Consider the following 16,960-nt stretch of genomic DNA (forward strand, 5'->3'; position numbering starts at 1 on the left):
TGACAACAAAGAAGGAGAGCGACGGCTATGCAGCGGAGCCCGAAGAGGATGGTCCGGAACGTCACTCACCGGACCACACAGGGCACCTTAAACGGCCATCCAGCAGCAGCTGAAGCAGTCTGCGCTGCCGGATAGCCGTTTAGGCAATGGCCCCGACATAAAAAAGCATCATATGTTGAAATTATCGTAGGTTGGGGGATCACTGTATACTACTTTATACTTCAACATGCTGGGAGTTGTAGTTTTCATTTAGGGCAGCTACTGAGCCACAGGCTGTATCAGGGCATGCTGGGAGTTTTAGTTAGTAACTAACTGTAACTTCCGAATTTAATTAAAAAAAAAAAAGCGATCAAAAAGTCACATCAAAACAAAAATGGTCCTGTTAAAAACTACAGATTGGGGCACAAAAAATAAGCCCTCATACAGGCCCGTATAAGGAGAAATAAAAAAAGTTATAGGGGTCAGAATAGGACAAAATTTCCCCTGCGTATTAGTATCCTGTTATGTCAGGCATATATAATTAATTATGCAAATGAGCATGGCCGGTATTTTTTTGGCAAGAAAGGTGACAACCCTATCAGGGCCCCAGGTTGCACGTATGATGATCTACAGCAGTGATGCCCAACTGGCTGCCAGGAGGCCACATGTGGCCCTCGTGTATTAGCCGTACAGTCTTGGCTCAGGGGAAGTGAGCTGCATAGAGTACAGCTGTCTTCTTCAGATTTATGATCAGGCAGGAGTGCTCCTGAATGCTGAGCAGTCTACTCTGCCTGATCATAGGGAAGCGAGGAGCTGTCACCTGTCAGCTGTTCTCTCTCCTGCACCACAGCTATGAAGTTGCGAAAAAGAGAGATTATTTCTGACATACTAAAACGGAGTCACCGCAAGAAGCCCATAATTGGCCGCTTGCCGTAACTTTATTGTAGAAAACAGAAAAGCACAGCAACTTGAAGGATTGTTTTCTTCTGGCTGTCCTCTTGTAGAAGGCTGTGGCTGACATTGGTATTGTGTCTCTATTATGGGGCACCATGTCCTTAGTCACCATAGTCATTTTTGATAGGGTCAGGGGGGAAATCATGGGGGAGAACATTTTAACATAGCCAAGTAGAGTTGTGATAGCCTGGGGGGTGTAGGGTATGGGGAGTGTAGCTGTGCAGTAATTAAAGGGTGCTTGTTAACCCTTGCTATTCGTGACGCCAGGGTAAGGGTTCCTCAATAACACTTTTCCTACCGCCACCCTTCCCAAGAGCGATAGGGAGGTAGATAAGAAGATTAGATTGTCCACAACCGGAGAGTTTTCAAAACAGCATTAACTTTTACTGAAAGTTTTCTGCAAGCTTCAATAATACAACAGTCTCTGAGCATAACAACAGCTTTCCTTGGAGATTGACAAAGGTTGGGACTTTAGCATTAAGAGTCTTTTAGTACTATGCGTTGCTCCACTGGATTTACTGGTTAGTTGCGGTCCAGTAGTCATGCTAGCATTAGCGGGGATTTAGATTTAAACTCACGGTTTTGGTTCCGCTGAGGCCAGTAGGTTTTAAGGCCTAGTGTGTCTTTGAAAGTTGTGTAGCACCACCCTGTTAGTCCGGCATCCACGAGAGCAGCAACCCAAGAGAGCGATAATTGGACGCAGCTCCCTTATACGGACAGGGGCTGGACTAACGCTAATTGGTCCGTACTGATGTCAATCACCATTACAGAGATTTGTGGGTAACACGTGACCCAAGGACCTCCCAAGGTCCTACAACATACCATAGAGGTTACTAGCATGGTCACATGACCGAAGGTCCTGCGATGCTGAACAAGGTAAGTACTATACATTACTATAGAATATATATAATTATTAAATATATACATGTATATTAACATTAGAGATAGACTTTAGGAGAGGTGACTAGGGGCTGTCAAACCTGAGGAACCCTACCTGAACACAGTTACTCTGACTTTGGGGACCTCTACACTAGGTACGGTATGCAATACGGTACTGGGACACCATAGAGTCTTTATGTGGTGACCCACAGTGATGGCTGGACCACGGGGTGTAGCGGTGTAGGTGGATGGGGCAAGGTGTTATTAACCCCTAATGTTCGTGACGCCAGAGTGGTTTTTGGGAACCGCCCAAACGGTATATCCGTTATTCCAATAGCTAGGCAGTGAAATTGAGAGTCCAGAACCAGTTTATGGCTTAACGGAGGCTTTACTGAGGTCAGATAGGTTTTATTATTTTCACAGCTAGGCCAGAATCCCAGAGTGGTGGCCAAGAACACTGGGACCAATTATACTTGTAATAGACTTTAGATAATTGACTTGAGGCTTGACTAGACTGTAGACAGCAGACATAGACTTGACTTACTGGAATAACTGTAGATTTGAGGCCTTCCAGGTACTGGACACTAGCACTGAGACATCTGGTGTCTGCTGGTCCCACTAAAGTGATGATGGTACAAGAGAGAGAATTGTAATGACCTCGCCCTTATATAGAGGCGGGCTGAGCCAAAGCCCATTGGTCAAGCTGCGGGTCATGTGTTTAACTGGTGCTCTTTGGGTAATACGTGATAACATAAACATAACTTGTGGCATTTCACAGGTCCTTTAGACATTTACTGGAGCCCTCCAAATGTCCTTTATACTGACTATACATTGGCATACTGACTATAATCCTATTACATTAAATAACACTATAATAACAGCTGGGAGACACTGCAGCAGAGCCCCCAGGTCACCGAGGGACTCAACCTGACAGGGCCTAAGTGTAGTACAGGATCATGTCCTGTACTGGGACATCACATTTACTTCTATCATTCAATGTTGTTTAAGGCAAAAAATAAGGGCCCTAGATGAGGCAGTTACCAGATGGATCACATTTTCGCCTGACTAGATCGTTTGGCAGTTTAAAAAAATCCTTGTTCAACAAGGAGATGTGCGGCCAATGAAAGAAGGAAATAAGGCACCACACAAAGACCCAGCAATGGGACAAAATTTACATTTCCCAGGTTTTGTCCTGCAGATATATGCATATATATGAGGCCCTACAACTATATTATATGGGGGCCTACAACTATATATGGGGGCAGAATGGGGGGTCTACAACTATATGGGGCAGTATAGGGGTCTACAATGATATTGGAGCAGTAAAGTGGACTAAAACTATATATGGGGCCTACAACTATATATGGGGGCAGAATGGGGGTCTACAACTATATGGGCCAGTAAAGGGGTCTAGAATTATAATGGGGAAGTAAAGGGGCCTACAACTATATGCGTCAGGATAGGGGTCTACAATGATATTGGAGCAGTATAGTGGCCTAAATCTCTATATGGGGCCTACAACTATATGGGGGCAGTATAGGGGTCTACAATTATATTGGAGCAGTATAGTAACCTTAAACTATATATGGGGCCTACAACTATATATGGGGGCAGTATAAGGGCCTACAACTAAGTATGGTTGCCTACAACTATAGATAACTAATCACTTAACCCCTTGTTTTGCCATCCAAATGGCCTGTTTTAGTCTCAGGGAAACATGGTCAGTCTAAACAGGGTCCTAAAAGGAGCGGCAATCTACAAGATACGTTGGAGAAATCCATGCACATGCATGGTGACTTTTCCATTCAGTATTGATTTGCTTAAAGGGGATTAAGTTAACAATGAACATTCAATAGGTGGGGATCCCAGTTATAAATATATCCAGCAGAGGTGTAGCTAGATGGAGGTGGCGGGGTATGTGCCCCATGTGTTGGGTGCCGTGTCGGCAACTAGACGCTTCTCTAGTCCAGGTTGTTAAGGTGCCAATACAACTTTAACAGTCGTCAGCTGAACATTCATGTTGGGAATTAGGAGTGGGGAGGTAGGCTGCTACCAGACAGCCCTGGCAGCAGACTATCTCCTGGAAAACAATAGGGTTGGGCAGTTAAAATCCAACATACTCCAATTCTTCTCTCCCCTGGTGGGGGGGGGGGGGGTGGTTATGCCGGGAGGCCCCCATACACATTAGAGAGTTGGCTGGTCCCACCGATAACCGATATAACAGGGTTGGATGACTTTTCACTAAAGTGTATGGGAACCTTAAAGGAGATATCCAGTGGAGAAAAACGTATCCCCTATCCTAAGGATAGGGGATAAGTTTCAGATCGCGGGGGGTCCGACCGCTGGGGCCCCGCGATCTCCTGTACGGGGCCCCAACAGCCCGTGGGAATGGGGCAATCTCCGGCTCTGCCACAGCGCTGTATTGAGGGGCGTGTTGGCCGCCTCTTAGTGCGGTGGTCAACACGCGCTATCTGGCCAGCGAGCCAGGGCCCCGTCCAGGAGATCGCGGGGGCCTCAGCGATTGGACCCCCCCCAAGATCTAAAACTTATCCCCTATTCTTATGATAGGAAATACGTTTTTTACCACTGGACTACACCTTTAAACATACAACATACAGAACTAGCTAGGACTCAACTGGCAAAACCCTTTAACATAACATCTTTTCATGATGGCAAAGTATATTTCAGTCTAGTTCCTTGACAGCATCCCACTGCCTATGGCTATAGAAAATACATTCATACTTTGCTGCAGGGCCCGGCCGCCGCTTTAAGATAAAAAAGAAGACTATAGAGAAGACGTCAGCTTGTAAATTCTGCAGGGATGATGGGTAAAACTGTACCCCGATCTGTGGCTCTCCAGCTATTACAAACTACAACTCCCATCGGTCACATAACTTGTAGCTTCTGGGTCCCAAATTAAAATCTGCAACAGAGCCCCATGTGTCAGTTATAATACTGGTTTCTTATGGGGCAGATGTGCTTTGGGGACCCCTCAGGCACCATTGCACTAGTGCCACTGCTAGCTCTGCACCCCTATAGCAAAGCCACTGACTCCCATAATGCCTAAAGGCTCTTCGGGCATGATGGGAGTTGTAGCTTTGCAACAGCTGGAGAGCCTTTTGAACCCAGGTGATCAGTTGGGCCGAGACAAGTGCTCTCTATCACCCAAAGTGCAAGAAAAAGTGCAAACGTGTCACACAAAAAAAAAACGTGCAAAAAGGATGCGGTCTATCGCTAAGCCCTTCTCCAACAGGAGAGAGGCCCCCCAACAAACCTACCCTTCACCTCCGGGCCAAAAGGCACCTGCAAGGATCCAGGTTTGATGCCCCTTTTCGCCGAAGCTACTAAGGGGCCGAAAACCTAGGCGTTCAACCTAGGCGTTAACCAAGGTATCAGCCAAGGAGCCGTATACTGATGGCATCTTCACCGAAGCCAAGATGCCCAAGAGTTGCAGGGAGGTGAGGAACCTGTTGGCCACACACACCTCCCCTAGACCGCCAGGAGGGACACACAGAAGGGCTACCGCATCCTGCCAATCCTGTGTACAAAGAAAAACACAAAACGTGGCACAGTGACATACAAAAAAAATTATAAATAAGTGAATGAAGTGCAGATATACTACCCGGTCATCCGGACGGTTCTATAAAAATTTCCCCGATCCTAGCCAGAAGGCCGGGATACCAAGGGTGAGTGCCAAAGGTGAAGAGTAATGGTGCAGTGCTTTCACTCAGTGAGTTATAACACCCAGTGAGTTTCGGCACCTCAAGGTCACCACTCCCCGAGGCACAGAAGTACCTCGGCTCTACACCCCTCTACCTCATGGCGAGACCCGGAGGAAACAGGTCACATCAGAACAGCCGTTGAACTGATTCCTCAGAACCAGCCCCGGAACGCCCTGGTACACCTGCTCCCTCCATGCAGCATCCGTACAACATCAATGGCGAAGACCAAACCACTGATAAGAACAGATACTACACTTGATCTTAGCCAAAAGGCCGAGAAGCAGTGATCAGTTGGGGTCCCAGCCGGCAGACCCCCACATAAAAAATGAGCTTGGTGTAAATGCCCGGGCTTATTTTTGGTCCCAGTCCGGGCCTGCTTTGCTGTATTACATGCATTACTTCCGCAGTTTTGGAGTTGCATTATTCACTGGCTTTATGTGTTGTCAAGGATATTAAATGTTAATATTGGAATACATCCATTAGGCAGCTGACAATGTTTAATTTTGGACCATGTTCTAGTTGAATGTATCAAGGGATATAACCTTGTTCTAAATACCAAGACATACAATTCCCCACCCCTCCTCCTGCCTCGCTGATTTACATGTCCACCACAAATAACCCTTCATGCAGAACGCATTAGCTCCACAATAAAATAAAAAAAGCAGAGATAATACGATTGCATTGCGCTCTAGAATGGCTCGAACTCGCTGACTTTCGCAATTTATTGCGTATTGTGCTACTTTTCTTGTTATTATCACTCTACCTCTGTTCCATGGATTTTTCCATCTTCGTCTTGTCACCGATTCTCCTCCCTCCGAAAAATCTGACTATTTTTTTATCCTGTAGGATAGAGAAGAAAAAAAAAAGTGAGCGGGTTGAGAGCGAGAAGGGAGGTAGAAAACATGAAAGAGAAGATTGAATGAGAGGGAGAAGAAGGCCGCTGCCAGGATGTGGGAATCCAGGGAGAATAAAGAGAGAGATGGATAGAGAGAATAAGCAGCCTGCAAAAAAACTGAAAAAAAATATATATAAAACACGACAAGGAATTGATGCATTCTGAGCTGAAGAAGAAAATTACACATCAGATTTACATGGAAAATGGGGACACGTGCATTGAAAACAACAAACCTGATAAGAAGCCAATTTGCGGAGACGGGGCTGAAGTATTTAGGAAAGGCCATAGTCGTGGCAAGGCAATGATCCAGCATAGTGTTTCTCAACAAGTGTGCCTCCAGCTGTTGCAAAACTACAATTCCCTGCATGCCCAGACAGCCGTTGGCTGTCTGGGCATGCAGGGAATTGTAGTTTTGCAACAGCTGGAGGCACACTGGTTAGAAAACATTTCCCTAGAGGACATAAACCTTTATCTACATGATTACTCCTACAGTACACTGCAATAATATATGAATATATTGCAGTGTACTGTTAATCTGCCGATCTCCTATTACACCCTGTCTATAGCTGGGTGCTACATAAGATGGAAGTTGTAGTTTTGCAACAGCTGGAGGCACACTGGTTAGGAATCATTGCCATAAAGGACATAAACATTCATTTGCATGATTACTCCTACATTACACTGCAATAATATATAAATATATTGCAGTGTACTTTTAATCTGCTGATCTTCTATTACATCCTGTCTATAGCTGGGTGCTACATAAGATGGAAGTTGTAGTTTAGCAACAGCTGGAGGCACACTGGTTAGGAATCATTGCCCTAAAGGACATAAACATTCATCTGCATGATTACTCCTACAGTTCACTGCAATAATATATAAATATATTGCAGTGTACTGTTAATCTGCTGATCTCCTATTACACCCTGTCTATAGCTGAATGCTACAGAAGATGGAAGTTGTAGTTTTGCAACAGCTGGAGGCACCCTGGTTGGGAAACACTGATCTAGCATAAGCTGGACCAACTGCCAACGGGTTACAACCAATACTAGGAGATGTTCACCATAAAAATGACCAGGTCGTATGTTATTACAATTTCCCTCTCTGTGATCTGATAACATTCATTAAGGTATACTGAATACATTTGCAATAAATAATACTCAATGTTTGAGGAAATACGTAGTACAATGTTCAAATATCAAAAGGGCAGGCTGTATCACAGAAAAAATCTAGTAACAAAAATAGTGCAAGGGAATATAAATAGCATACCTTTTTAGATAAAATGCCTCTTTTTTCCATTTAATAGGCTTATTTTCTTCCCACCCAGCATATAATTTCTGCTGAAAACCTGCTAAATCTCCATTTTAAAAGACAAGACAGATTTCACTGAGGGAACACATTACATACTGCCCACAGAAGTCTATGGAGAGTGGTGGGCAGGGAGGAGTTAGCTGCAGAGCAAGACATAAGGCAGATACACAACTATTTTTATATATATATATATATATATATATATATATATTAGTAACCCCTTGTTAGTGCTATAAGTTGTGTATTTTTGTAGCATCCTTCATCTTTTTTCCACATTTTGTTGTGATGTTGTGAGTTAAAGACAGATAGACACTCAGAGACATTGATAGATCTATTGAGTGTTATTCTCACCCCAGTGCTTGATTCACAGCTTGTACTGATCAGTACTGCTCCATAATGTTCTCCATGTTGCTTTTAAGGATATGCTATAGAGATATATAATAGCAGGATCCCTCAGAGCAGTGTACAGGAGAAATTATAGCAGCTTGTGTCTACTAGTGTTGAGGGCAAATATTCAAAATGCAAATTTTTACTTCAAATATCGGCACTTCAAGATTTTCGCGAATATTTAGAATATAGCGCTATATATTCGGAATGACGAATATTCTTTTTTTTTTTTCACAGTACACATCACAACAATGATGATAAAAAAAAAGTGATCATCCCTCCCTGCTTCCAGGTTGTGGTCCAAAGAAGGCTGCAATATTATTTACTGTGTGAGTTGGTGTGGAGCACAAATATTTTGTATATGCGAATATGCAAATATTCACAAATATTGGCACTTCCAGAGGACACTGATCCCTCCCTTCTTTTAACTTGTGGGCCAATGATAGTGTTAGATAGAGTAGGTTGGTTTAGCAGATAGATTCTAGTGTAGGGTATAGTGTTAATTAGTTGAATGATATAATCGCGCATGCGCACTATACGAAGTTCATTACAATTTTCGCATGGAAAAAAAGTGAACGAACATAGCGAATATGTGAATTTCACAAACATAGGACGAATATTCGTCCATACATTCTAGAAATATCGCAATTTCAAAAATGGCCCCTGCCGCTCATCACTAGTGTCTACCGACAAGCTAAGGGACAACTAAAAATGTATAGATGGAGTTGGCGGAGGGCTCAAAACTATTGAAAAATTTCATATAGAAAATACACAATGGTTAGAGATAGTGCTACTCTTCATGCACACACACACAAGTCGTACTGAAAAGTATAATTGTTGAAAGTTTAGTGATTTAAATGTCTTTTTTTGATCTTGTATTGTGCACATTAATTGATATTCCATTGTCATCTGCCTATAAACTGATCATAAGGCATCATGCTGCTGAGATCCCTAGGGATCGTTTGTAATCTGGGGTGGAAGGTTATGCATTCCACTACTATAGGACAAGTGAGGCCTTTCTCTGTATCCTTTGAATTCAAGTGTCTATCGATATTTGCCCCATGGCAAACATGGAAATGGACGTCCTTTTATGGCTGATTTTGCCTTCCCAGGACAGAAAGGTCTGATGGTTATTTCCCCTTTGCTTTCCATGACCCATTGGTCAGTACCCACCTCCATTAATTTGCTGACAATGCAGTTCACTGGAGAGAGAAGTTTTGCAATATTTCTTATTTATAGGAAAAGGAATGGGAACAGCCAGGACGGGACCCTCTCTCTCCAAGGGTCCCATAGCATTGCATGGTTTTCCTCTATGGTGCATACACTCTTGCCTGGAGATCTTTGCTATTATAAACCTCTGCAACAGGCCAGAAAGGATCATATTGTAAATGCTAAAGGGGCACTCCGCCCCTATACATCTTATCCCCTATCCAAAGGATAGGGGATAAGATGTTTCATTGTGCTGGATGACTGGCGATGCAGGGCGGAGGCTTGTGACATCACGATCACACCCCGCTTATGATGTCATGGCCATGCCCCCTCAATGCAATTCTATGGGAGGCTGTCACGCCCCCTGCCATAGATTTGCATTGAGGGGGCGTGGCCTTGACGTCACGAGTGCTGTGCGGCCATGGCGCTGCAACCGACACTCTAAATGAACACTGGGTGCACCAGGGTGATCGCGGAGGTCCCCAGCGGCGGGACCCCCACGATCAGACATCTTTGGATTGGGGATAAGATGTCTAGGGGTGATGTACCCATTTAAGGATCAAACTATAAAAGATTTCCAGTTCTCCAGAAAGAATTATTATAAAGAAAGCAGAGATTCTGAGATTTTTACTCTCTAGGTCTTCCTGGATATGCATATAACAAATAGTTCTTAGCAGTAACAGATAAATATTTAAAATATCACAAATTACAGCTTTCATCTTTTAAAATTATTTAAGATGGTGAGTAATATTTATGTGAAACTAGTTGTTAAAGATGTTATCATTCTGGAAATATTACAAAGGTTATAAAGGATATTATTTATACAAGTCCTATATCAGCAGCAAAAACAGGGACTTATATATAAATGGCGCTAAAAAGGCATTCCAAAGGTCTAGAGAAAAATAAAACCTCTTCCATCTTCTTGTTGTTCCTGCTAATCCTCAATAATCTTTATGGTTTGTTTAAACAGAACATCACAACTTACTATTGAGATTATAATTCTAAGGGTACGTTCACACTGCGGAATTCCCTCGAATTCCTTCTTCCGCGAGACCTGTTCACACTGAGGAATTTTAGCAGCGGACAATTCCGCCGCTGAAATTGTTTTGTACAGAGAATGAACATATTCATTCTTTGTGCAGAATTCCACGAGCACTGCATAGCCGTCAATGGTGAAGGCGCAGTGCCGCGCGGTCCTACCGCTGAAGTATTTTCGGCGGGGGCTGCCAGACGGAATCTCCGCTCACGGAATTCTGCGAGTGGAGATTCCGCAGTGTGAACGTACCCTGAGAAGAATTCTTCAAAGATTTATTATGCTATTAAAATATTTTTTTTTAAATTAGAAACATTGGTACAGCAATGGTGGGACATATTGTTTCCCTTTTTAGGTTAAATTTATATTTTTCCTGATATCCCTTTCTCATATCCCGTCCTCATATCCAAACATCATATCCCGTCCTCATATAAAAACTTCATATCCTGTCCTCATATCCCGTCCTCATATAAAAACCTCATATCATGTCCTCATATCCCAACCACATATCCCGTTCTCATATTCCAACCCCATATGCTTTCTTCATATCTTGTCTAATGGGGTTGCCTCTTCTGAAACAAAATTGCAAGATGATAGGCTGAACTGGATAGATGTATATGTTTTTTCAGTCTTATAAAATACGTTTGTTACGACTTTATGTTGTGTTCCCCCAATGATGACAGTGGTAAAAATCATAATCGTAAAAATTTGGAAATGAGCTTTTTCATAGTTTGTAATGCTTTTATATCCACCCTATATACCTTTCTTTCACAAATCTGTTCTTCTCTCGATAATAAAGAAATACTACTGAGAAACGTTTGCCAAGATCTACTTGAGTTACTTACTATACCCCCCACCCCGCTGCCGAACTGTTTTACAATATTATATAATAGATGTCTAGGTCTTTTTTCCAGTGGAGAAAAACAATCCCAACCTTATTTTCCCTTACACAGAAAGCATTAAAATATTGATTATTCTGCTCTTCCAAGTTTCTATCATTTGGCCTATATAATTGGAATCAGGCGAGTGTTTCTTGGAACCGTATATATTAGACACATTTTCAGCTTATTTCAATGGGATCTTTCAATAAGCTCATGTCTATGGGGACTGTGATGTACTTCAAAGGCATAGAGAACAGAAAAATAGGGATCCAACAGGCTGGATTTCCACCTATCCTATCTTGTTATTTCTGCTGAAGAGCTGCCTGTCTCTCTCTCTAATGAAATAACATGCACGGCCAAGCCGAACTTGCATGTTTATGAGGAGTCACGCTTGAAAGATTTTAGCCGAAAGATTAGTTGACCAACATCTATCTCATATCTATGTCCAGCTTGAATCTTAGGCTTGATCTGTGTTAAACGGCACAGTTGCCTGGATATAGCATTCTCTAAGCATGGCCTGGTTCCTTGTAGGCACCTAGCTGAGAACTTCTTCATCCAACATGTTAATGATCATTTTCATTTGGAATGAGTAAATGTGCTGAGGAACGGGGAATACTAAATAATTAAGGAGAAGCAAAACAGGATCAGCAAAACAGAAGTAAACATTGGAAAAGTTATATAAACCCTGCACTGGGCAGAAACAAAATGATTGTTGTGTTGACAAGCCTGGGAAAAAAAGTCTCCACATCTACTGATACTGTCAGAATTATTAACAACTGAATTTATGTGGAAATAATACATAATAACATAGATTTTAAGGCTGAAAAAAAATTCATCCATCCGTCCAGTTCAGCCTATTATCTTGCAGTGTTGATACGAGGAACGCAAAAAAAAAAAAGGAGTAGAAGCCAATTTTCCTCACATTTTAATGGGGAGAAAATTATTTCCCAACAACGAATCTTCTCTGCTCTTACAGTAAAGAATCCCTGTAATGAGTGTGGACCCAATGTACCTCCTAACCAGTTTGGCTTTGGGCCACCCCCATGGCCCAAAGCGTGTTGTCTAAGCAGCCCCCTAAGGATAAAGATCTGGTCTTTGCTACAAGGGGCAACCAGGTTACTACCTCTGGGACTGGTCCCGGTAAAGGTAGCGAGTGGTCCAGTGGGCCAAGAGACACCAGTAAGGGTCACCCATTGAATAGGCAGAAACGAGTCTGGAAACTGACCAAAGTCTTGGGTTGGAGATGGCATATGTGCATGGTCAAAAAAAGGCAAACAAATCTGAGTGGGCAGGACAGATTCGATGTCAATCATGCCAAGGTCACACACAGGAGGATCAGAATGGTACAAGTAAGCAGGCAGGAAGGAAGTCAGAAAAAAAGGTGATACATCTGCATACAAATAGCACCTTTGCTGAAATGCTATAAAATTGTATTGCTCTGGCAGTTTAGTGAGGGTGAAGCTGTCTGATATAGATGGGGCTTTGTGAAACTGGCTGGGGACTGGTTTTGCTCACCCTATGGGCAGAATAGGAAAGTACTGTGCGGGCATTAAACCTGGAGTAACATGCAAGGAAAAGGAGGCATGGACTGAGCAGGACAGAGAAAAAGTAACCCGGTGGTTATGTCAGGCAGAGTTACAATCCTCTTCTATGTTGATGTAGAAACATTCTTTTCTTTAGACGTAGAGAATGGAACAATGTTGGATACAAACAGATCATGGGAGAGATCTCTGTATTGATTCTTCATACGTTTATACAGTTATAATGTGCCGACACATTCTATGTTTCTATATTATTTTATTGTTGGAGAATTTCACACGGGGGGGGGGTTTGGGGGGGGGGGTTTGGGGGGTTGGGGGGGGCTATTTGTCTGTTTGTTTGTCCTAGTTTTGGAGAAACATTTGACAGGTCCTAGTAAAGTGTTAACATTTTTGAATGTTCATGTTACGCCTAGCGCTCCGGGCCCCCGCTCCTCCCCGGAGCGCTCACGGCGCCTTTCTCCCTGCAGCTCCCCGGTCAGTCCCGCTGACCGGGAGCGCTGCTCTGTCATGGCCGTTGGGGATGCGATTCGCACAGCGGGACGCGCCCGCTCGCGAATCGCATCCCAGGTCACTTACCCGTTCCCGTCCCCTGCTGTCATGTGCTGGCGCGCGCGGCTCCGCTCTCTAGGGCGCGCGCGCGCCAGCTCCCTGAGACTTAAAGGGCCAGTGCACCAATGATTGGTGCCTGGCCCAATTAGCTTAATTGGCTCCCACCTGGTCCCTGACTATATCTAACCTCCTCCCATGCACTTCCTTGCCGGATCTTGTTGCCCTTGTGCCTAGTGAAAGCGTTTTGTGTGTTTAAAAACCTGTGTACCAGAACTTCTGCTATCTCCCCTGACTACGAACCTTGCCGCCTGCCCCCGACCTTCTGCTACGTCCGACTTTGCTTCTGCCTACTCCCTTGTACCTCGCCTATCTTCAGCAGCCAGAGAGGTGACCCGTTGCTAGTGGATACGACCTGGTCACTACCGCCGCAGCAAGACCATCCCGCTTTGCGGCGGGCTCTGGTGAAAACCAGTAGTGTCTTAGAACCGGTCCACTAGCACGGTCCTCGCTATCCCTCTCTGGCACAGAGGATCCACCTCCTGCCAGCCGGCATCGTGACAGTAGATCCGGCCATGGATCCCGCTGAAGTTCCTCTGCCAGTTGTCGCTGACCTCCCTACGCTGGTCGCCCAGCAAGCTCGTCAGATCGCCCAACAAGATCACCAGCTGTCGTACTTGACCACCATGACACAGCAACTCCAGTCACAACTACAGCAAGTACAGTCACAGCTACAGCAGCAACAACCATCTCCTCCCCCAGCTCCTGCACCCCTTCCGCGGCGAGTGGCCGCTCCTAGCCTCCGCCTGTCCTTGCCGGACAAATTTAATGGGGACTCTAAGTTTTGCCGTGGCTTTCTTTCGCAATGTTCCCTGCACTTGGAGATGATGTCGGACCAGTTTCCTACTGAAAGGTCTAAGGTGGCTTTCGTAGTCAGCCTTCTGTCTGGAAAAGCCCTGTCATGGGCCACACCGCTCTGGGACCGCAATGACCCCGTCACTGCCTCTGTACACTCCTTCTTCTCGGAAATTCGAAGTGTCTTTGAGGAACCTGCCCGAGCCTCTTCTGCTGAGACTGCCCTGCTGAACCTGGTCCAGGGTAATTCCTCCGTTGGCGAGTACGCCATACAATTCCGTACTCTTGCTTCTGAACTATCCTGGAATAATGAGGCTCTCTGCGCGACCTTTAAAAAAGGCCTATCCAGCAACATTAAAGATGTTCTGGCCGCACGAGAGACTCCTGCTAACCTGCATGAACTCATTCATCTAGCCACTCGCATTGACATGCGTTTTTCTGAGAGGCATCAAGAGCTCCGCCAGGAAAAAGACTTAGATCTCTGGACACCTCTCCCACAGTCTCCACTGCAATCTGCGCCTAGGCCTCCCGCCGAGGAGGCCATGCAAGTGGATCGGTCTCGCCTGACCCTGGAAGAGAGGAATCGCCGTAAGGAAGAGAATCTTTGTCTGTACTGTGCCAGTACTGAACATTTTTGGGTGGATTGCCCAATCCGTCCTCCACGTCTGGGAAACGCACGCTCGCACCCAGCTCTCGTGGGTGTGGCGTCTCTTGATGCCAAGTCGGCTTCTCCACGTCTCACGGTGCCTGTTCGGATTTCTACTTCAGCCAGCTCTCCCCTCTCAGCCGTGGCCTGCCTGGACTCTGGAGCTTCTGGGAATTTTATTCGGGAGTCCTTTGTGAATAAATTCCGCATTCCGGTGACCCGTCTTGTCAAGCCACTCCACATTTCCGCGGTCAACGGAGCCAGGTTGGATTGCACCGTGCGTTACCGCACGGAGCCCCTCCTAATGTGCATCGGACCTCATCACGAGGAAATTGTATTTTTTGTCCTTCCTAATTGCACTTCTGAAGTTCTCCTTGGACTACCCTGGCTTCAACACCATTCCCCAACCCTGGATTGGTCCACTGGGGAGATCAAGAGTTGGGGTCCCTCTTGTTCCAAGGACTGCCTTCAACCGGTTCCCAGTACTCCCTGCCGTGACCCTGTGGTTCCTCCTGTATCCGGTCCCCTTAAGGTCATTAAGGACTCTGCCTGCCACAGGAAATGCCCCTCCCCCCCTCCCAGTCCCATCAGGCAAGCCTCTGTGTCCCCTCATGGCCCTCGTCCTGGTGTCACACTGCCCCGTGCCAGGTCTCGCCCTCTGCCCTCTCTCCCCATTCCTACTCCTGCGGTTCTGCCTGCCGTTGAGGAATCCCTCCATCCTTTCCCGGTGTCCTCATCCCAGGGGAGGCAGTTACCGGACAAAGAGAAGGGGAGACCTAAGGGGGGGGGTACTGTTACGCCTAGCGCTCCGGGCCCCCGCTCCTCCCCGGAGCGCTCACGGCGCCTTTCTCCCTGCAGCTCCCCGGTCAGTCCCGCTGACCGGGAGCGCTGCTCTGTCATGGCCGTTGGGGATGCGATTCGCACAGCGGGACGCGCCCGCTCGCGAATCGCATCCCAGGTCACTTACCCGTTCCCGTCCCCTGCTGTCATGTGCTGGCGCGCGCGGCTCCGCTCTCTAGGGCGCGCGCGCGCCAGCTCCCTGAGACTTAAAGGGCCAGTGCACCAATGATTGGTGCCTGGCCCAATTAGCTTAATTGGCTCCCACCTGGTCCCTGACTATATCTAACCTCCTCCCATGCACTTCCTTGCCGGATCTTGTTGCCCTTGTGCCTAGTGAAAGCGTTTTGTGTGTTTAAAAACCTGTGTACCAGAACTTCTGCTATCTCCCCTGACTACCAACCTTGCCGCCTGCCCCCGACCTTCTGCTACGTCCGACTTTGCTTCTGCCTACTCCCTTGTACCTCGCCTATCTTCAGCAGCCAGAGAGGTGACCCGTTGCTAGTGGATACGACCTGGTCACTACCGCCGCAGCAAGACCATCCCGCTTTGCGGCGGGCTCTGGTGAAAACCAGTAGTGTCTTAGAACCGGTCCACTAGCACGGTCCTCGCTATCCCTCTCTGGCACAGAGGATCCACCTCCTGCCAGCCGGCATCGTGACAGTTCAGACCTCCACCGATCTGGAGAACGAGGCGTGAAGTCTGCCCTTAGCCCCTGCTTTCCCAGCTCTGTGTCATATGATTGAGACATGCTCACAATGTACGTTTATAGAGAGTGTCTCGATTATGTTCTTCGCCCTGGCTTGCTTTTTTCATCAGTGGAGGTCTCAACACTCAGGCCCCTACTAATCAAAACTTTTAACATGTTGCTAGGACCCACTCAAGCTCAACTATGCTTTTCTTGTGCACCGGTGCCCAAAACTAGTGAATAGTAGTGATAAATGTAAGGATCAATTTAAACTATTTTTACAGATTGTTGTAATCTCTCAAACCCAGAAGCATGGAACTGTCTAAATGCTTTCTCCATTGTGGTCCTCATCATGGTCTATATTAGACATAGACCTATTGTAACGCCGAGCACTCCGGGCCCCTCTTCCCCTCCGGAGCGCTCGCCGTGTTACTCCTCTGCTTGCAGCGCTACGGTCTGCGAGTCTGACCGGGAGCGCTGCTCTATGTCCCTCGGCGGGGATGCGATCCCCGCGGTGGGACGTGCCCGCCCGTGGGTCGCATCCAGTGTCTCTTACCAACCCCGTCCTTCTGCTCAGTCACGACGCGTGCGGCCCCG

The 16,960-nt window shown here is 46.0% G+C and overlaps 1 protein-coding gene, 1 long non-coding RNA gene and 1 pseudogene across 2 annotated transcripts in view; 1 reads left to right on the forward strand and 2 right to left on the reverse strand.

The window, feature by feature from the left end:
- The window catches only part of LOC130297461 (uncharacterized), a 188,646-nt gene that overhangs the window by 151,255 nt on the left and 20,431 nt on the right, over positions 1–16,960 (forward strand). The window lies entirely within an intron of this gene.
- The window catches only part of DLGAP4 (DLG associated protein 4), a 201,823-nt gene that overhangs the window by 127,766 nt on the left and 57,097 nt on the right, over positions 1–16,960 (reverse strand). Inside the window, exon 2 of the mRNA XM_056549957.1 lies at positions 6,298–6,374. The gene's annotated coding sequence lies outside the window, so the exon portion shown is untranslated. The remainder of the gene's footprint in view (positions 1–6,297; positions 6,375–16,960) is intronic.
- LOC130297882 (U2 spliceosomal RNA) lies at positions 5,715–5,819 on the reverse strand (annotated as a pseudogene).

The sequence above is a fragment of the Hyla sarda genome, chromosome 13, assembly GCF_029499605.1.
Source record: "Hyla sarda isolate aHylSar1 chromosome 13, aHylSar1.hap1, whole genome shotgun sequence".
NCBI lineage: Eukaryota > Metazoa > Chordata > Amphibia > Anura > Hylidae > Hyla > Hyla sarda.